The sequence below is a fragment of the Benincasa hispida genome, chromosome 7, assembly GCF_009727055.1.
Source record: "Benincasa hispida cultivar B227 chromosome 7, ASM972705v1, whole genome shotgun sequence".
Classification (NCBI taxonomy): Eukaryota; Viridiplantae; Streptophyta; class Magnoliopsida; order Cucurbitales; family Cucurbitaceae; genus Benincasa; species Benincasa hispida.
Genome location: NC_052355.1, coordinates 876,610 through 899,954, shown reverse-complemented (window position 1 = coordinate 899,954; position 23,345 = coordinate 876,610). Strand labels below are relative to the sequence as shown.

At 37.8% G+C, this 23,345-nt stretch overlaps 1 pseudogene; it reads right to left on the bottom strand.

Moving 5' to 3' along the window:
- LOC120081617 overlaps positions 1–23,055 on the bottom strand; it is an 83,960-nt pseudogene extending 60,905 nt beyond the window's left edge.
- Positions 23,056–23,345: the final 290 nt, after the last annotated feature.

Sequence of the window (23,345 nt, the reverse complement as noted above, 5' to 3'; positions counted from 1 at the left end):
ATCTCTATTGGATGAATGATGCATACATAATACAAGATAATCGCATAGACTGAAGATCCCCAGTTATACTAGCTAAGTGCTTCTCAACTCATTCGACAGATTTAGCTATTCATGCGTAATAAACAGAGAGTGAACAATTATAAAGAAGTAAATTCCATTTCTATAGATAAGTTAAGTACAAAATGACAATGGAAGATAAGGATAGAGAGCCTGTTAGCAATCCCTTGCTTCCCAAGGCTTTTACACTGTCAACTCTATTTTGTTCAAAAGATATTACTGCTTCCACAGGAGCTGGCCCTCTCTCTAATCTCAACGCTTCTGGCACCCTTCCAAGTTCACCTGAACGATCTCTTGGCACAATCTCGCTTCTCTTGCTTCCGCCTTAAATAAAAGAAAAACTAAGAACAAGGCTATTCTAACTAAGGAAAAATTCTCTAACTATTAGAACTCTTTTACTAAAGGTTGCCTTCGGTATTTATAGAGCATCAGGGTGAAAGGCGTCTTCTCTCTTATGATTGCACTGATGGGATGGCATTAATTCTCTGTCTAATGCGCCGAATATTTGTCACCAAAAAGCTTAGTGTACTTGTTACAGTAGTTCGTTAACGGCTTGTCAACTTAATTCAAACTCGACCGTCATCAGCTTTCTGTCCCATCGTGATTTATTATGCTTTTCACTCAGATGCGTCCACCAAGTTACGCTGGCTCTATGCGGCAATCCTTCTTGAGAATATATTTGTGAGCACAAATCACCACAAAGCCTTACGGTAACGCTGCGCTCGACCATTGATTGTTTGTGATCGCAATTTTCGCCCTGCGTCAATGCATATTCTATACAAAAATACAAAAGTTAACTACTTTTATGCGATGAACGCTGCGACCGCAATGTTACAAACTTAATACTTTTTGGACGCAATCTTATATATTTTATCAATGCAAACCCGCATTGTTTAATAACTTAGCACTGTAATAACGTGCATTTCTGCTCGTTATCAATCATACCGATCATATCATATATAATCAAATTTTCGCTTGTCAATTTGAACATTTGAAATCAACACCAAGAACTGATTCTCAACTTGAATCCATTGAGCTACCATGGGGACCTTATGGACCTATAGCTTGAAGCTCCAACGGTACGTGAATAACTGACTAAACTTTTTAGTCATGGGATCCACCATCCGTTAACTGCCAAGCACTTCACTAAAGACCGACAGGTGCACTCTCCTTACTACAGATATATTTTTTGTCCATATCAACCAATAAATAGTGCAATAACCCTTCATAGATCGCTCATAAGTACAACTGAGCCAATAACCGTTATGCCCCTGTAGTTACATCTAACTCCTTTAGTACCATTGATCCCTCTAATGAACATAAGTCATAGTCCTACTATGAATGAGTACTCTCTTCCAAAGAGAAGCTGTGGCCACTATGTTCAAGACCCAAAATTAGCCCTTAAGGGAGCAATCTATCTACTTACCTCTGCTTTGGAAAATGAGTGAATTCCATCTTGTGTAACTGAGTTTCCAACTCCCAAATCAGACAACTTCCGTAAAAGGTAGGCATGCGCAATCTGGCCACTCTCACCCATACTAATCAAAGGACCGCCCTCAAAGGCAGGAGTTCCCAAAACACTCAGGATTGAGGTCATGTCACGTATGGCCGTTTAGGTGAGATGTAAGTCTCAAGTATCAACGACGTTATATAAAGAGACTAATCATCTCGTGGTCCGGTTTTATACAAACTCTTTATATAGGACACCCCCACTCACATGTCTCCACATGAATGGTCAGGATCTACCATCTGCAGTAGTTCACAACACTTGCAAACCTCTACAAATTGGGTCGTATTTGTTGTGTCACTAGGATCAGGTATCCCTCCTTAATCTTTATACTACAGACCTTGTTTAGGTTATCACTTAAGGCATGATCCACTTGTATATCTCATATACATGCTTAAGTTTACATACAATATCAATGGAGCTTTGGTTATTGGATATGAGTAAATGCCAAATAAAATAACTCTTATTTTATTCATAATAATGTGTACAGTTTACAAACTACGAGACTTTGGGAGAATTAGGACACCAATCCCAACAAATAAGAGTTGTTGATGAAGCTAGTCCTTCATCAAGAGTTAATGTAGAAGCCAACACTTAAGGTCAGTCTCGTCTTTCTCAATCATTGAGAGCATCTCGATGCAGTGGGATGGTTATATCACAACTTGGCCGTTACTTGGGTTTAACTGAAACTCAAGTTGTCATACCAGATGATGGCGTTGAGGATCCATTATCTTATAAGAAGGCAATGAATGACGTAAACAAGAACCAATGGGTCAAAGCCATGGACCTTAAAATAGAGTCTATGTGTAAACCCTGTACTCCATTTTTCCTACAAAAGTGAGTAACAAGCATGTTAAGTAAAGTTATGAAAGGAGGTAAAGGAAGTAGGAAGATGAAGGAAGAAAATTCTAAGTGTTAGAAATACTTAGTCGGGTGAGTTTTAGATAATATAACAAGTGAAAATTGGCTAAGTATGGAAGCAAAGTATAGGCATGCATTGATGGAGAAGTGTGGACGCATGAGGTTGTGACTGTAGCAACCAAGGCTTGTAGAGGTTAAGTGTTGAAGGCAAGGATAAACTATACGTTGGTACTAAGGATGAACGCATGAGTTGAAAGGCATGATGCATTGATAAGGCACGTGGTAGCCTATGTCTTTGAGAGGTTAGCAAAGTGTGCGACAATGCTATGCGATGGTACTATGCAGCAACACTATGTGATAGTGCTATACGGCAATGCTCTGTGATGGTGCTATGCGGCAACACTATGTGATGGTGCTATGTGACAATGCTATGCGATGGTGCTATGCGGCAGTAGTACTAGATGACGAGATAGGCAATGAGACAAACCATGGTGGACGCATGGTGAAACATCTTGCGTTACTAAGGCTTGCGGTACATAAGGTTGTTATGCGTTGGTAATGTGCTATGCGTTGGACAATAGCATTAAGTGACGAGGTGCTGGCACTGCAAAATCGGCATCAGCGTTAGACGATAGACGTTGGGCACTAGACGATAGACGCTGGGCGCTAGACGATGGAGTATGTGATGCACGCTAAAGTTATGGTATGAAACGGGAAGGCCTAATGCATGGTTGATATGATAAGACAGCTATGAGTGGGCTAGGACATGCGTTGGCTTAGAAGTATGCGACCAAAGGAGGAACGTAATAGCCTCTAAGTGAGCTATGCGTTAGCAGGGAAATGCATTGAGGAGGAGGTATGCGGCCATGTGGTTGCAAGCATTGGCTTGGGAGCTGACCTTTGCGTCGATAACCAAGAAGGAAAGATCATTTTGGTGATTGATCAACTAAGCCAGCTGTCATACTTAGGTTTGATATTATCCTTTAAGGATGAGGTGGCAACTTGATGTTAAAAGGAGAACATACAACTGTTAGTTTAAAAAGGGGAAGCTCGAATTCAAATAGAGGTTTGGAGAAGTTCGCTCATGCAAATGAAGTAATTCCAGAGCCATTCAAACCCTGAGTATGTCTAGTTGCTGAGGTTGAAATGTCGGAGGGAGATTCTAGAAAAATCGAGCTGGAGTATGAAGAATCCGATTGGAGGTCAAATTCTCGGTTAAGTTGGTCTAGTCTTGATGATTTGAGGATTCTGGTACAACCACAAGGAATTCTGAGCTAAAGTTTTATGTTAAGCTTGCTAAGACATTTTAGAGAATGTTTGTAGAAGGAAATTTCTTGAGAAAAGGCTTGAAAAATTAATTATTAAAATTGTAATTTAAATCTTGAATCTTGAGCAAGCAGGCAGCTACTTGGGTTGAACAAGCAAGCAGCTTTAAGGGCTTGACGATGATGTTAAGCGCATGCATTGGAGGTTGACTTGGTGCAAGGATGCGCTGAGAAGCATTAGACTATGCAATGCATATTGAAGCCGTAAGCGCAAGGTTGCATTAGAGTTTATGGGCACAACCAGACGAACGAATGGGGCATGCGTTGATGTGCCACAAGATGGGCGCATGAGCTGAACGATGAGTGCAACCAGGCGAACACATAGGGCATGCATTGATGTGCCACAAGACGGGTGCATGAGCTAAACGATGGGCGCAAAGGTTGCTATGTGATGGGCAATAGGCGTGAGCTAAAAGTTTGGTCGCATAGGAGGCTTGAACGCCTAACGCAAGGCATGGACGCATGGTAATGAAGTTGCTGCCTAGTTAAGTTAAGAAATAAGAATTTGGCTAAGTGTTCAACACATAGTAAGCATATACATGAAAAGGATTGCCAAAGACTATGAGTGACTCTAAATGCTTTAAATGTTTTAAGTAAATTGCTAATCTTATGAATGTTTAGCATTTCATGTTTACTGAAAGCTATTTATGACAACTATTCTCAAATAGTTACCAAGCAACGTATCTCACATTAATGTTATACTTATGCTATGCTTTTCAATGACCATGAGGATGCGTTAGTATAGAAGGTTTTGGGCAACTAAATCGTTAAGAGAAAAGAATATGCAAGTTGAGTATGAGTAGCTCAGTATTGAAGTACACGGAGAAGGTACTGAAGCTTTGTCTTACAATTTGAATAGCTCAGTACTGAAGTACACGGAGAAGGTACTGTAGCTTTGTCTTAGAATTTGAATAGTTCAGTACTGAAGTACACAGAGAAGGTACTGAAACTTTGTCTTAGAATTTGAATAGCTCGATACTGAAGTACACGGAGAAGGTATCTGAGCAGTAATACCTAAGGTATGACGGTACTTAAACTAGAATTACATGAATGAAACAAAAGTTGTTATTGGTAGTGTCGAGATCACTCTACATTAACTATGGATTGATGTTGAGGAATTGAGTAAAGGTTCTCTCTCAAATAAGGATGCAAGTTATGATTATACGAAGTGAACAAAAAGGGCACCTTCCCAGTTAAGTAGTAATGCGGTAAAGAATGATAAAGAGTGAGCAAAAGGGCCAATTTAGACAAATAGACTAAGGCATAGTCAAGCAAAGTAAGAAAAGTGCTATGTGATGTTGATGATGACATGAATAATAGTTGCCAAGTTTATGTTTTCATTTAAAGCTTTCAATTTTAATATGAAATTTATGTATGGACGTTATGCTTTAAATGTTTGTCACTCACTGAGCTTCTAGCTCATGTTTTCAAATATTTTCCTTTCAGGTAGCGGTTAGTTCCCAAAAGACTTCTCTACTGCTACTCTGCCACTTAAAGAGTCTAGTTGAAGGAAGCTTAATTTAAGACCTGTATTAGTTAATACACATGTGTCTGTCAGATAGGGACTAGTATCCTAAATGGGGCTCATTAAGTTGTAATATTCATGTATGAAATGCTATAAAACCTTGTAATGTAAATGTGTTAAGTTCTGAGTTAATTTGTTCGTATATTGATGAAATGTACATATTCAGGGTTTGAGCAAAATTTAACAGGTTAGATAGGTAATAAGTGCCAACAAAAGGGTTGTAACTGCTGCAGTCACCATTCCATCAAGGTTAAGAGGGTAATCTGGAGCGGGGTGTGACACTATGTACATCAATTCAGTATGAAAACTTGTAGATCTACCTGAAGGGGTTAAATGCATAGGGTGTAAATATCTATGAAAGGTAGAAATATGTAGGTTGAAAGGTACAGATGTAGGTTAAACCCATAGGGTGTCAATAGAAAATACAAATATTTGACTGTTATCAATAAAGAGTTATAGATATTACTTCAATAAGTGTTATTGATTATGTTGTATTCATCTTGTCTTAATAACCTAAAATCCAATAAACTAACATCCTAAGTTATCGCATGAGTCTTGAATTGTATGTTAAGACATACAGCCACATATAGGGATCAATGTTCAAGATACAACCTAAAGGATAAATAGTATAGGGATAAGGCTAGGTACCTTATCCTGATAACACTATGGATACAACCCACTTTGTATTTGATACAAAAGGAATGATCCAATGTGTTCGTGTAAGTGTCATACGAGTAGGGGTATCATATGCAATGAGTTTGCATAAGACTGGACCATGAAATAGTAACCACTAGATGTAACACCGTTGACTAGTTAGGTTTCTATTTCAATAGGATGACCTAGGCAATTTAGTCTTAATCTTGAGTCTATTATGAACTTCTTTTCACGAAGGATTGTTCTTTGATTTGTATGGGTGAGATTGGCAAGTTTGCCGATAATAGGGTAAGTAGATGAGTGTTCCATTAAGTAATGTCTCTGGAACTTGAACAAAGGGTTCTCCCTTCTGACTGACTCGAGAGGGGTTTCTATTTGATGGTTGGACCATAAACATGTTGTTCATTAGAGAAGCATTGATACTTAAGGATAAAGAAGTAACCTATCGATAAAACGACAATTTTGACCCAGCTGGTGTTACGAACTCTTGTGAAGGACTAACTTGTTGTTATTGGTCTATATCCATGGATACAGAAATATATCTGTAGTGAGAAGAGTGCAGCTATGGTTCTTTAGTGTAGTGTACCCACACTTGATGAATATTGATTAATGAGATTAATGAGTTTAGCCAATTAATCTCATATCATTGGAGCTTCTGATTTGTAGGTCCATGAGTCCCCTTCCTAGCTTGTAAAGGGAATTGAGGTAATTATGCCTTTAATAGAGTTTGAAATGTTAAAATTCATTAGGAAAATAGTATGATGTATAATGATATATTATAAAATAAAGTTTATATTTTAATTAAACTGTATAATACAAATTTAATTATGGATATGATTCAACATTAACTTACAGGAGAATTAAATATTTGAAGGAATTCAAATATGAAATTAATATGAATTAGATTTATATTAAAACTATTCGTTAAAATTAATGCATATTAGATGCTTATTAAAATTATAGGTTATGAGAGAAATACAACTGAATATGATTCATGTGTAGGTTAAATTAAACATGTGATATTTAATTTGGTAATTAAATAATTGCAAGATTAATTAATTATTGATTTAATTGAATTAAAACTATAGGTTATGTGAGAGATGTTTTATTTAAATATGATTTAAATGAAATCATTAATTAAATTAGATTTATTAATTATTAATAATTTTAAATTAATTAATTAATTAATTAAATTAAGTGATTTTTGTTTAACTCCGACGTAGGGAGTTATCAGAAACATGTGATAGCTCCCATGTTTCCTCTGTCTGAGGTTGAAATACCTACAAAAAAAAATTGAAGAACGAAGTTTTTTTTCAAGAACGATTTTTTTTTTTGCAGAAGGATTCTATGGAAAAATTCTCTCCAAATTATTATTTTTTTCTTTTCCTCAATTTTTGAGATTGGTTCCAACAAATTAATACCCAAATTCTCATAGAATAGAGAGATTTCCCAATTGGTTGTGTTCGTGAAATCCATAGGAGAACTGACATTCTTCCATTCGAGTCATCAACGAGAGTAAATGGATTTCTTTTCTATGTAGGATTGAATTCCTATTTACTTTAAGTATGCTTAACCTCAAAATTTTACAGTAGGTTGAGATTTTTAGGTTTCCCCTTTCTATTTTGTATTTATGCTAGTGTATTGGTATTTTAATTTCTTTATTGATTTCGAGTTAGGTCTTGATTATTCTACTGCGTTAGGACTTTTATCTCTACAAATTCAAGGTGCTACAATTTTTACATAGTAGAATACTCTCCTCCATTCTCTAAACTCTCAATCTGTACAGAGAAAAGATTTTCTTTTGTAAAATCACCAACCCCCTATCCTATTCCAAAAACAAAAAAGTTCCCACAAGTTGGTATTCTTGTTGAAGAATAATAGAGAAGTCTTCATTGGTGGTGTCCAATTTGTACTCGAGTTGCTGTTCACAAGAGGAATTTGCCGAGGAAAAGAAACCCAAGATTGGTCTTCAAAGGTAAATTCTTTTTCTTCTGTATTTTAAGGATTACAACATGCTTGTTTCATGTTTGGTTTCTCTATATTTCAGAATTCTTAATCTTAATTAATGATAATCTCTTCCGTTGGGGATTCAATCCCTTCATTTTAGTGACAGACTCCTACCCACGATATGGTATGTCACTTATATACTGACTTCGATGGTTGGATATAAATGTTTCTTCATCTTCAAACTCTTGCATTGTGCTATATTTGCTAATATTTTGATCTAATTGCTATATTTGCAATGTCTCCTTAAAATAAAATATAAATATACATCTTGAAAATTTTAAATTTAAATTATTAGTAATATATATTCCTATTAATAACTTTTAAACTTTAAGCTAAAATAATATATGAACATATATTTTGGATATTTTAGAATTAAAAATTTTAAATAATATATAAATAAAAAATTAAAATAAAGGTTGTTTTCATCATGAATCACAATGTCATTATAAAAATAACAAAAATAATAAAAAAATAATATATAAATATAAAATAACTACTATTGAATGAGGGATTTTTGCAAATCAGAAAGAGCACACATCATTTCACAAATCAAAAACGAAATTCTAAATTATCGATTTTGTGGCTAATTAAAAGTCGACGTATGTCCCAAATTAAAATGAAGACAAAAGTTGGCAGATCTAATGATGTCTCATGTTTTCATTTTGGTCGTTGGATTGAATTAACTAATTTGATCCAATTAAGTATTAATATTTGGAACCATGATCAAATGAGCTAAAAAATAGGCTAAATTTGGATTAGAAGCCAACCAAGCTCCAAATTGGATCTATTGGGTCAAAGGGTTAGCTCCATGAACCAACCAAGCACATGTCCACTTAATGTCCATGGAAACTCTTTAAATAGGAGCCTTACCCTTTATTTTTCAGGGGAGAATGGAAGAGCTGAAGATTGAAGCTCCGAAACTGCGAATACTGAAGCTCTCAAACTCTGAAGACAAATGTTCTTAAGTTCTAAAGAACTAAGGACTTGATGTGAGTGCCAATAAACCAGTCAAGTAATAATATAGTTGAAACGACCTTAACCGAGTATCATCCTTTGAAAATCAGATTGATATTCTTTTAGGTATTCAAAGATTCTTCTAATTTTATTTAGGGGACCGACTTTGATGCAATATAATCTATACTAAACTAGGAAAACAATAAAAGTAATCGAATACAAAGATTATCAAGAGACATTTTAGTAATAGTTTTCATCAATGGTATGACTAAACCTAATTACTTTGACTCTTGAAGTAATTAATACCACACCTATCTAGGTGTCTTTTATCCGGATTGAATCTTTCAAAAACGATCTTTTCTTACACTTATTACTATTTACCAATCGCTTAAAACTAGATAATTAAGCAACCTATTAAGACTCTTCATCAACAATCTCTACCGTTGTTCGACTACTTTCATTGTGTTCAAATGATAGTCTAGCATGCATGTTCTAATTTAAAACCTACTTTTCAAGCAAGATTTAAATCATGTAATGATTCAAACATTGATCAAACATTTAAAAGCATTAAGAATGGTCATGCTAAAAAGTTTAAATGAAAATGAATATTAAAAAAAACTGTTTAACAATTAAACCAATGAATTCATCTACCCAAAACTCTGAGAAGTTTGAACCAACATTAAAATGCAAAAATACATAAAATAATTCAAAAATACAAAAGGGAAAAGAAGAGTTATTCGGTGTTCCGAATGTATTTTCGTGGTAGAATCGATTCTTCAGTGCTCTTTGATCACTCCAACATCATGAAGACTTCATACTTTGCTCAAAGCCCACTCTCTAGGCCTCCAAAACACCAAAATTCAAACAAGAGGCCGACCAAAAAACCGAGAACATATAAGCAAAATTTTCCAAAATAGTGCAGAAAATTTCAACTATGGTTGCCACAGTGCCGCGATGCTAGTGTACAGTATCGTAGCGCTAGTGCATAGTGCCGCGATGCTAGTACATAGTGCCATAGCGCTGCACACGTGTGAACCCTGAGCCCTAATTTCTTTACTTGTGTATGTTCCCTACTGAGACCAGTGTTGTGAGTAGGTTGATGTGAGAATTAATGTGTAATTGTAGAGAAAAGGGTGAAAAGTTAGAAGAAAAGTTGACTCTTGGATAAAGCTTAAAAAATTGGCTAAGTATAATCCATGCGTTGGAGGCTAGAAAATTGGCTAAGTGTTGTGCCATGCGTTGGCATTGCTCATTTGAGAGGTTATTTGGGCGTTGAAGGAAGCCAAAGTGTGGCCGAGAGGAAAAACTATGCGTGGGAAGGCATGCGACAGCGAAAGTCTTGAGAGGTTAGCAAGCATGTGGCAGCCTCAAGTGTGTGCGAGCATGGGCACTGGGCATTGGATTTATGCGCACTGGGTGATCATATAGTAGTGAGTGGGCTACACAATGAGGTAGGCGATCGTGTAGCAAATGCACAGAGCTAGCCGATGCGGTAGATGATCGTGTAGCAATTGAGCAGCGCTGAGCGATGCGGTAGGCGATCATGCGGCAAGGATCGGCGCTAGACGATGCGAAGGGTTGCGGTAAACGAAAGTGCTATGCGATGGACGATAGCATTAAGCGATGGGGTGTTGGCACTGCACGATCGACATCAGCGCTAGACGATGACACTAGGCGCTGACGCTAGACGATAGCCACACTGCACTAGACGATGGGCGTCAGCACTACACGATGGGCATCAACGAGATCTGCACGATGGGTGAGAGCTATGCGGCAGGCTGTGTGCTATGCGTTGGGCGAGAGCGAGATCGTTGGATGACAAGCATCAGCATGAGGTCACTAAACGATGAGCTAAACGATGGGGCGGCAAGCTAAACGATTGGACTTGTATTGATCGACATTAATCACTGATTAAAAACACCAGATGTCCTTAGCACCAAATTTAAGTCCATGGAAAATGAAGTGTCACGCTATGCTTTAATGAGAAGGGGTGGAAAGCAATATAAAAAGGGGAGGCCAAAGTTCAAACGATCAGTTTGATCATTTCCTTCATGAAAATTTAGATTTCTTGGTGTGGTTGAAAGCTATGAGAGTTTACTTTCAAAGATGACACTACTAGAAGAAGTCCTCAGTGGATTAAGGCCGGAGAAGGAGAAAAAGAACCAGAGGTTCTGTTCTCGGGTGAATCTGGGCCATCGTTAAAGAATTGAGTCTGTAGGACAGACCTTGAAGAGAATGAAGCTGACATTTTGTGGTAATATTTTTGAGACAATTATTAACATGTTTGTAGAAGGAAATTTCTTGAGATAAGCTCTAGAATTCGAGTTATTAATTCCGTATTTTGAATCTGGAATTTCATGAACAAGCAGGTAGCTGCTTGAGTTGAGTAACCTGACAGCTCGAAGGAAACGCTTGGACAGACCAAGGGCTGAGCTTTTCCATGCATTGCACCTACTTTGTAGGCCGAGGAGAGCTTGCAATGGAGTCTTGGACGCATAAGCAGCCTTGAGGACGACCATATGCAGCTGTAAGAACACTTAGAGAGAAAAGTGTTGGTTGCATAAGTGGTGTTGCATTTGTGAAGAGCGGTTGGAAGCTTTGCATGATCCAAATCTCAAAGAAATTCCTAAGTGTCTAAACCTACAACAAGGTGCGTTGTTGTGAAAGTCTTGAAGAGGAAGGCTAAACACAAAGCTTACTTAAGGGTTAGTATCAAAAGGGAGACTTAGGCTAGTAGCTAATATATGCTTTTGTGTCCAAAAGATTGACACCAATAATAGAAGCATATCGACCCTTGAGGAATAGTTCTAAAAGTTATGAGTGACTAAATATTTACAATGTTTTAAAGAAATCATGTTTTAAAGAAAGATTATTCTCATGCTAGCTAGTTTTACAAAGTAAATTCCAAGTTAACCATGAGTTATATTTTTTACGCATGCTATATATGAAAGTTTATTGAAAAACTGTTTATGTGTATTTAATTACACCAAGCATGTGTTGGTATCTCTAAAGACAACATTATGTTTTACATGCTTTAAAGAGAAAGTCATTGTCTGACTAGTTTTACTTGAAACTCGATACCGACGAACATTTGAGAAGGTAACCGAGCAGCTCGATACTGAGGGACATTTTGAGAATGTATCTGAGCAAAAGTACCTAAGGTATGATAGTACTTAGTTATGGCCACGTGCACGTAGTTAGTTAAAGTTAGAGATTGAGCAAAAGGGTTCTCTCTTGACTAAGTAGTTGACGTTGGGATTAAACCACAACAGGGTTATTCTCAACTAAGGAGCGATTTAATGTTTTATGATGAAAACAACTTTATATGTTTTGTGCTTGGAAAATGTTTATATTGTAGTAGAAGGTTACTGTAGAAATTTATACTTCAGTTTAATCTCTTTATTGAGACTGTTTCATGAGAATCAGTTTTCTTTCTTAACTCACTCACTGGGTTAGCAAGCTCACCCCATTTTCAAATGTTTTTCTATCCCCCAGGTAGCAGTCAAATCCTCAGGAGGTAGCTCTACATCTGCTCTGCCACTCAAGGACAAAGTTATTGTAACCCGTCTGTTAGGTGGTTACTGTAAATATTGTACACATGTTACAGTTGTTCACATAGGGACTAAGGTTTTGGGCATCAGGATTTATGAAACTAGTAATGTAATCTCTCTAAATATTTTGTGTGTAAACTTAATGTTTTTAGCCATAGAGGCATCTGCTGTGTATAAGGTTGCAGGGGTATCAGAATTATTTCCGCTAGAGTTATTAGGCAGTAAGTGTCGGCAAAAGGGTTGATAACTGCTGCAGTCATGTCCTTTTCTAGGCTCAGAGAGTAGTCTGGGAGGGGGTGTGACAACACGACACTGTGCAATGCTCAATTTTGGTGCTCTGGGGTGTTGAGCACTGAGGTTAGAGTCGCGGTGCTGCCTTGTTTTCTTGGCAACTTTAAATTTTTCCCCTCTTTTCTTCCCTCTTTGATTCACTTGGTCTTGGTTTGTCTCGTTTAAGAATAATTGGACCTTGACATGTTTTAGCTCTAAATTTTGTTCTTTTGCTAAAATCCTGGATATCATTAACAAATAACATCAAATCTTTAAAATCACGTGAAATTCTATCTAAACAAAAGGCACATAAAAGAACTTTTTAGGTACTTTTCACCAATTCAAACTTAGAATTTTGCTAGTTCCGAGCAAAAATAGAATAAGACCATAGGGAAGATTCTAAATAAGCAAACAACTTATTCAACCCTCAATAGCAACAACAACATAGTAGATCCACAAGTAGAAACGTTCAAGCACATCTTCTATTATCAAATTCCAAGGCTAAATATTTTCACCCCATGTGTGTATGTGCAAATCACATTCAATTGGAAACTCAAAAATCAACATTAGATTTAATAGAGTATCTTCGGTTTTTCTCCTACTATGACTCATGCACCAATTATTAAGCATCCAAAAATTCAAGAAGGTAATATATCAACCAAGGTGCATGAAATACATAGTCAAGGATGTCCTAAACTTGCATTCTTTTACCTAAGGGCACTAGCTTTCATACATTCACTGCAGAGACTCATACCTAAACTTTTCCTGGGCGTTCGAACTGGTCAAAACAAAGGTTGATTTTTTTTTTACCCCTATCCATGCATACTGATAACTTGTAGAAATACAAGTTATTTATACCGTTTTATTTAGATTATGCGACAAAAAGAAGGAAAAGTTTCATCGACCGTATAGAAATTGGCTTAGAAACGTGAAAATTGTAAAGTGTCGTAAGTATACCTGCGAACCCCATTGCGATGGCAAAATGGAATGTCCAAGTCTTTGTTTTGCAGGAAAACAAGTCACCTCATGCAAAAGTCACTCAAGGACAAAAAAAATGAGCAACGCATTCATATTGCATGCAACAATCGATCAAGACCGTAATCAATTACACCGCATTCGGTGATCGATTGTAGATGTAAAGAGCGACACATTCGCAAGGACTTCTGACATTGTACAGCGTTTCTGTTGTACAATTCTGACAAATTGAATGTGAAGCAGAGCGGACATTTCCACCAAGCCATGGCAAGAATTATCAGCTTTTCAGAGCAGAACCACTGATACAGAAAGTGCCAAGGTCTATAAATAGCTACATCAAATTCAAAGAAAGGAGGCTGGTCTGAAGAGACAACTTAGAGAAAATCTGGGAAGAAAGGCGAGACAAGACCGTAAGGTAAGTCTCTGAATCAAGCAATTATTTCCATTCCTGAAGAAGAAGCTCTGTGCAAAAGGTCACTTCTACTTGGAAAAAAAATCCTGAGAGGGAAGTTCTCCACTCCATTCCTACCACACGCCGGCAAACAAATCGTCTCCGATCGGGATCTGTGTCAAGACATTGACACTCTTTCCGTATTTGTTCTAATTTTCTATTCATCTACTGTGTTCATCTCTAATCTTTCATTCACTATCTGTAACAAACGCTTATCTTTAGATTTCAATGTCATTATCGTATTCATCATCATCTCTCTGTTCTTCACCATACATTCATCATCCATTTCTTTCACCATGTGTAACTAATCCACAGGGTAAAGGGGAAGGATTAAGCGAGTAAGTTAATCCTTGTTGAAGAAATCAGCTGAGTTTAGCTAAAACATGCTCAACGGCATCTTCACCTATGAGAGCAGAAGTGAAGATGTTATTCCGCCTCTCGAAAGAAGGTTGGAAGAATGCGATAACTAAAGCGATAAGTATTTTTCAGAGATGGAAACAACCTTACGTTCACCACGTTCATCCCTGTTTCACCATAGACATATGGGAACGTGGCCGTTCACTGAAAGGTGTAAGCCAAGGGAAAGCGGAACCTTAGTTGCGTCTTCAACAAGATTGACGAACTTGCGATGTCCTTTCTCTCTTTCTGACATATTTCACAAGACTTGTCACCGCAATTTACTTTACCGCACTTTATTTCATCACCACAATTTACTTATCACCGCATTTTATTATCGTACTTTATTTATCATCGTATTTTACTTTTACCGCATTTAATTTCTCAAATCAATTCATTATTCTTTTTGTTTACCGGTCGCATATATCACATTAGTATTGCATTAATCACCGCAAACCCCGTGTTCGACCTCCGATCACTCTGAGAAACATGCGTTGGAATTATACTTGGTTCCAGCGTAAGAAAACATGTGACACGCGCACACTACACGAACGCATACTACGAAAGCATCTAAGCATCATCGCATACATTATTTAGAACGTAGTATCACATATTTTTATTATCGCAAAGCGCATAAGTCAGCAACCTAACAAGTTGTTGACCAACAACGAATTCAAATCAAATCATCACCAAATTACAAGCTTACACATACACATAACAAGGTTTTTTTAAATGTTTTTCTCTTGATATTCATTTAGTCATTCAATCTTTTGTGCACAATTATTTTTCAGTAGGCAAATATAATTCTTTTTCTCCCTTAGTATTTACCAACCATCATGAAAACATGACTCTTTAATTGATGGGATTTTTTGAGGTGACAATCAAAGAGACTTAAAATAACTCATCATTCAGTTAAAGGTTCTAAATTAAAGTGACTACATGCTCAAAATATGGGAGACTCCAAGAGGGACTTAAATAAAACATAACTCAAGAATATGCTATCTTATTTACCTTGCAAATCATCTAACATACATATTAAAAATACATCATAGACAATCATCAACAAGAGTATGCATATAGACTATCTCAACATATTTTCTATTAAAACTAAGAAAAAAATTACTCCAAATTTTAGATCATTAAAATTAACATGCATAACATCCATAATTTCATGTGTAATAACCTAGTTTTTCAAGATCTCTAATAGGAGTTAGTACTACCATGCCTGCAATTTAAAAGTAAAACTAGTTGACCATTTAGACCCAAAATAAAGATTTTCCATATAAATAGAAATTCCCTGAAATGATCTGAAAGATTTATGAAACACAGTTTAGTTCGAGATGCCTAAAATATTAATAAATTAAAAATAAATAAATAAAACATTTAAAATTAAAACAATTAAACTCAAATGTTCTCTTTAAACATTAAAAAGATAACAATGAGTGTAAGCGTTAACACTAATCCCATATGGAACCTTCAACAGATCTACTCGCCATGCACTTGGTACGTTTGTTTTGTCCTTAGCTGAAAAACAAGACTGAGTCTATAAAACATTCAGTAAGTAACCCCACTATTGGGGTTAGGCTATGCAATTACATGCAAGCATGAATTTAAAAATCATTTTAATTAGTGAGACCTAAAAGTTAGACAAATCCAACTAATACTATGTCATGTGCCACTAAAGGGTCTTTTATTGTAATTTGCCTTTCTAGGATGTTTTTGTTAGAGTATATTAACGTGCAATGAAGAAAATCAGAATCAATAAGCACTGTAATTATACTTAATTTGAGTTTAAAACATGCTTCAAAGTAACTATTACAGAAGAGGGTTTGCTGAATACAATACCTTTGAAGAATCCTCTTCAGTACTAGCTGAGTTCCACATGAAAGAGCTTCAATCTACGAGTAGACCACCATGAAAATCTTCTCTACTATTCTCTTGCAAGGATTATGCGATGGAAACACTAAATTGAGTTGGATATATAGAAGATATGAAGAGGGTTTGGAGGGTTATTGGTCTCCGCAGAGTTCTGAAGAAGTTCTAGTAAGCATCATTGAATTATTCAGCTTAACACTTCAATTTATAGAGCTTTCATCATGCAAATACAAAGCTTGCATGAAGGCCAACTCCTACTTCATCGAGAAAATGGAATTGAGTGAATAAGGTGTTGGGATTGGTGTCTTAATTCTCCCGGAGTCTCGTAGTTTATAAACAGTTTGTACACATTGTTATTAATAAAATAAGAGTTATTTTATTTGCATTTACTCATATCCAATAAACAAAGATCTGTGGTTATTGTATGTAAACTTAAGCACGTATATGAGATATATAAGTGGATCATGCCTTAAGTAATAACCTAAAAGGTTTGTAGTATAAGGATAAAAGAGGGATACCTTATCTTGGTGACAATATGGATACGGTCCGCTTTGTAGAGGTTTACGAGTGTTGTAAACTACTACAGATGGTCAGATTCTGAAGGTACCAGCAGGATTACTTAATCCACTCCCAGTATCAAGTGGAAATGGGAGCATATTACGATGGATTTCCTGTTTGGATTACCTAAGACACCAGCGAGCTATGATGGTATATGGGTAATTGTGGATAGATTGACAAAAACAACTAAGTTTTTACCTGTTAAAGTTACTTATACCCTAGACCAATTAGCTAAGCTGTATGTTGATCGAGTCGTAAGTCAGTTTGGAGCTCCAGTTTCTATTGTATCAGATCGAGACTCCAGATTTACATCAAAGTTTTGGCCTAGTTTGCAGAGAGCTATGGGAACCAAGTTATATTTTAGTACCGCTTTTCATCCATAGATGGATGGTCAGTCTGAGCAGACAATCTAGACATTAGAGGACATGCTGAGAGCATGTATATTGCAATTCAAAGGCAGTTGGGATACGCATCTTTCGTTAATCGAATTTGCGTATAACAACAATTACCATTCGAGCATCGGGATGGCACCGTTTGAGGCACTATACGGAAGGCCATGTAGAACTCCGATATGTTGGAATGAAGTCGGTGAAAGGAAATTACTAGGTCCAGAACTTGTGCAACAAACATCAGACAGTGTTAAGATTATAAGAGATAATCTTAAGATGGCTTGAGATAGGCAAAAGAGTTACGCTGATAAGCGGAGAAGAGAATTAGAGTTTAAAGTTGGTGATAAAGTATTTCTGAAGTTATCTCTGTGGAAAGAGTCGGCCCAATTGCATATAGATTGGATTTACCTCTAGAATTATCTCGTATTCATGATGTATTTCATGTGGAAATTCTTAGGAAGTATGTGCCAGATCCTACCCATGTGTTGCCTGAGCAACCGGTACAGTTGAAAGGGAATTTGTCTTATGAAGAGGAACCAGGGGAGATTCTTGACAGAAAAGAACAGGTTTTAAGGAATAAGACAATCCCATTAGTAAAGGTACTATGGCGAAACCATAGCACAGAAGAAGCAACATGGGAAGCTGAAGAGCAAATCAGAATCAAGTACCCGCAGTTGTTTAATTGATAGACTTGTAGCGAAATTTCGAGGATGAAATTTTTATAAGGGGGAGGTTAATGTAAACCCCGAATCCTAATTTCTCTACTTGAGTATGTTCCCTACTAAGACTAGTGTGATGAGTAGCTTGATGCGGAAACTAGTGTGGAATGGTAGAGGAAAAAGTGGAGATTTGAAGAAAAGAGGAAATTTGGAAGTTTAACTCTTGGCGAAAATTTGGAAAATTTGGCTAAGTATAGAATTTTGTGTGGGATGAGTTGGAAGGGTGGTGTTGATGCATTGGATGTGTTGGATGATGGATGCGTTGGATGCATTGGATGCGTTGGATGATGAATGCGTTGGATGATGGATACGTTGGATGTGTTGGATGATGGATGTGTTGGATGCATTGGATGTGTTGGTGAAGGAAGGAAAATGGAAGTGAGGCATTGGGATGGCACGAGGACTGGAGGGTGGCATGCATCGAGCAGCCTGAGCTAGTGCCCATGGAATGCGTCAAGCAGCCTCGGCCAGATGCCCCTGCCTTGCGTCGAGCGTCCGTGCGGTGAGCGCCCTACCGAGCAGCCATACCGTGCATCGAGGTGCCCTGCCATGCAGCCAAGCGCACAGCCCATGCGACCAAGCACGCCCATGCTGCCGAGCGAGTGAGCGATGGACCAGACCATACACGCAACGCTCATGCGTCGAAGCAAGCATGCCCATGCGTCAAAGCGCGCTAGCCTGTACAGCACGCCCTATGCGTTGTGGGCTAGCACCATGCGCCCATGCCAAGCAAGCCTGTCGAGTGAGCCAATGCATCGAGGATGGACGGTCACCCTATGCATTGGTGATGGTTACTCCTCGCTATGGCTAAGTTGAATTGTAATGATAGCGAATTGGCTTTGATATGCGTTGAGTAGAGGCTATTGCGTTGTTTATGTGACTAGGCGTTGAGCATCCAAGAGTTGGATGCATACAAGGGTGAGGTCACATAGAAAACGCATCAAAACCATGTGTCTTTTGGGAGGAAAGCCTTAAGCCTTAAGAATTGGGGTGGTGCTTTAGATTGGAGGCTCATATGTTGGCCACATGGAGTAAAGACATATAGCTTGCGATGATCACAAACAGTTGTGTGAATGACAGGTAGAGGAGACAACATATGGGCATTGCATCACCAAGTAGGTTAAGGTGTCAACATCCCGAGAAGGTTTTGGACGTCTATAAATAAAAGAGCCATAAGACTTCATTTTTAGAATCACAATTCAAGTGATTTTTAATACCATAAAAAGAGTGGAGAAGAGTGGAGCAAACCTTGCGTTGGAGCCAAATCCATTGCGTTAGTTTCCATAAGAGGACGCATTGGACAGTTGAAATCTCCCAATCAAATTGGGTCTACGTAAATGGAATGTCTTCGTACCCAATATTAGCGTTTTGCGTTCTGGGAGTTGATTATAAATTCGCTCCACACCTGTGAAAGTCTCACATAACTAAAAGTCTATTTTTCGAGGTAGGGCTGCCGGAAGAAAATCTCGAAGGGATCGGGCTGAAAACTAAGAAGAAGACAGAAGGGTCAGGCTGTCAGATCAGTTTGGGTCAGTCTTGAAAATCCTACGATTCCGGCCAAACCACGAGGAGTTCTAAGCCCAAAGTTTAGGATAAGCTTCCAAAGATATTTTAGATTATGTTTGTAGAAGGAATTATCTCAAAATAAGATATAGAACTATGAGTAATTTGAGCTATATTATGAATCTAAATTCTAGGGGTGAAAAGGGAGCCCGAGGTAGAAAAGGGAGCTACTAGAGTGAAAAGCTCCTAAGCAATCATGGTGAGTGGCCAAAACGTTTTGACTAAAACATTTGCTTAAAAATTTTTATTACAACATGTTATAGAAAGCATATTTTAAAGAAGATTATTCTCATGCCAGCATGTTTTACAAAGTGATTTCCAAGCAAACCATGAGTTATGTTTTAAACGCATGCATGTGTGAGAAATTGTTGAAAAGCGATTTATATGTGTTAAATATACTCAGCATGCGTTAGTACCTTTAAAGCCATGTTTTTATATGTGTTATACTTTACATGCTTTAAAAAGAAAGTCATTTATGACTAGTTTTACTTAAAACGTGATACCGAAGGACATTTGAGAAGGTATCCGCCCTAGATACTGAAGGACATTTGAGAAGGTATCTATTGGTACTGAAAGACATTTAAGAAGGTACCAAACCAACCAGATACTGAAGGACGTTTGAGAAGGTATCTGAACAGAAGTACCTAAGGTATGACGGTACTTAGTATGGCCACATGCACGTAGGTAGAGTCAGAGATTGAGCAAAAAGGTTCTCTCTTGACTAGCAGTTGGTGTTGGGATTGTTTTATCCATAGTAAGGGTTATTCTCAACTGAGAAATAGTTTTACTGTTTTATGATGAAAACAACTTTATATGTTTTATGCTTGGAAAATGTTTATACTGTAGTACAAGTACTGTAGAAGCTTATATTTCAGTTAAACTCTTTATTGAGATTTGCATGAGAATCAATTATCTTTCTTAAGTCACTCACTAGGCATAAGCTCACCCCGTTTTCAAATGTTTTCTTCCCCTCCCCCCCCCCCCCCCCCACATCCCCCCCCCCCACCCCACAGGTAGCGGTCAAATCCTCTGAAGATAGCTCTGCGTCTTGCTCTGCCACTAAAGGAATATGAGATTTGTAACCCATCTGTTAGGTGGTTACTGTTAATATTGTACACATGTTACTGTTGTTCATATAGGGACTAGGGTTTGTGGGTTTTGGGACTTGTGAATCTAGTGTTGTAATGACTCTAAATATGTTATGTTTCTGAATTAATAAATTTTGGCCTATAGATATTCCGCTGTATATGAGTTTTATATTTGTATCAGAGTTATTCCACAACAGTTAGTAGGCAGTAAGTGTCAGCCAAAGGGTTGATAACTTCTGCAGTCATGCCCTTTCGTAGGCTAAGAGGGTGGTCTGGGGCGAGGTGTGACAGCCGTATCCATAGTGTCCCCAGAATAAGGCGCCCAACCTTATTCATATACTATAGACCATTTTGGCTATATATTTTAACTTGATCCGCATTTATGTCACTACATAAAGTTCAAACTACATTAAATAGCCTCAGGACTTTAGTTTATTGGATTCAAGAATACAATTTCAATAACAACTTTGTCGAAAAACAAAATAGAATATGTTTATTAATTTACAAACTACGAGTTTTATGACATAAAATCCAACAAACTCCCACTTGGACTAAAACTCCTAGTGGAGTATCAGAATGTTGAATTTAAGTGAGAAACATATGAATACAATAAACTAGGGCATATACTCAAAAGTTTGAACGTCAGTTCTTACTTTTTGATCATAAAGGGATGGATGACAAAGAAACTAGTAGTGTTCGTTCCCAAGATAACCTCCAGTTAGAGAAAGCAATTGTTGTTGACTCTAGTGAAATTCTTCGACGAGAAGTGTTCTCTGAAATGAAACTTTGTGTTTATTTAGGTTCTGATACTGATCCTACTACTCTTCAAAAGAGGAAGAATTCTAAAGATAGTAAATGTGATTTATTTGTCTTCGAGACGTGTTTGGTAGTGTCACTACATGGCATTGTTGTTCTGATACCTTCGGCATAATGGGGGCTGTTGTTCTGCCACTCCGTAGTGTCACTACATGGCATTGTTCTTTACCTCTTGCCCCCGACACCCTGAGCTTCCATGCTGCATACCAGGCTTTTTCTTCATTAATTCTCTCGTAAGCTGATCTATCTGATCTTCTAATTCTTTGAGAAAGTCAGCTTGCAATTGCCTCATTGCCTCGCTCTTTTCAATATAATGCTTTAATGATGTCTCCAAAGACGAGGTACTGCAAGAGGTATCATATGCGAACAATTGGTCACAGTGTGGCGTACCTTGAGAATTACTTGGGCTGCAGCCCGGATTAGTGAAGATCGAAGGGTTGCCTCGATCCTCTTGATAACTAAATTGATAGAAACTATGGTCCTCCTGATTGAGATTCTCATCTAAACCAAAAATTGGGTGACCCCCCTAACCAGGGTTATGGTTGTTGCCCCATGATTCATCATACATAGCATATACGAGTTGTTGATTCCATGGGCAAACGTCTACGGGAGGTTCCATTGAGTGCAATCCATAGCGGTCGTATGAGTCACCGCATTAACTTGCATTTTTCCTTGGGAAAGAGTTTTCTGCTTATTAGGCACCATCTGAAGGAGCGATGTCATCATGGTCATTTGCTCGATCAATGCGCTCATTGTGTCCATTGGCACATCGGCCCTTTCTACTTTTTCTGGCTCCAGACATCTTACCTCAAGCCCAGTATCAATCCATTTGTCAGAATGTCGCGATATGTGATCCAATAATTTCTTTGCTTCCATATATGACTTATTCCTTAATCCTCCCTCTGCGGAGGAGTCGGCAACTGCTTGCATTGATGAGTCCAAGCCATTTTAAAAGGTTTCCATCAAAATACTATTAGGAATCCCGATATGCGGGCAGTTATTCACCAACTGCCAGAATCGCACCCAAGCGGTGCTCAGGGTTTCATAACTCTTTTGCTCGAAATTCAAAACGGAGGGAAGAATCTGTTCATGAACCTATCAACCAACTACTCCCATCCATGAAATTCGCCTGGCTCTACTGCTTGAGCCTACCTCTTTGCTTCCTCCCGCAATATGTACGGGAATAGATACAGTTTAAGACTTTCTTGAGTTACACCAGGCATGGAGAATGCGCTACACATGTCTGCAAAATTAGTCAAATGTGCGTATGGGTCTTCTCCCTGTAATCCTCCGAATTGTCCTACATTCTGAATCATTTGAAGCATGAAAGGTTTTATTTCAAAGCTTGCATTCCCCTCAACTACTGGTCTTGAAATACCTGGTGAAAAATTATAGAAATCTTGTGCTGCATATTCCCTCATAGGGATATTCTGGTCAGCAGCAAGAAAAACAGGATCTTGCACTGGAAAATCTCCCCTCTGGTTTCCAGCAGGTGCCATATTCTCATCAGCCATATTTCTTCACCAATTAATTCAGCCCTGATGAACTCTGCGTAAAGAATACACTTGATCTCTGGGTCCACTTAGAGTTACTAGATCACCCCAGCACTCCTAAGTCGTCAGACTGCTCTCCACGTTGAACAGTCAGTACAAAAAGATCTGCCATGCACATAACATGAAAATATTCAACATTAACCGTTAATCGATCCCCAGCAACGGCGTCATAAACTTGTAACGTGTTTGGATGGATGATATAAATTGCTCACAATGATGCAATACTACGTCTAATTATGGGTTAATTATGG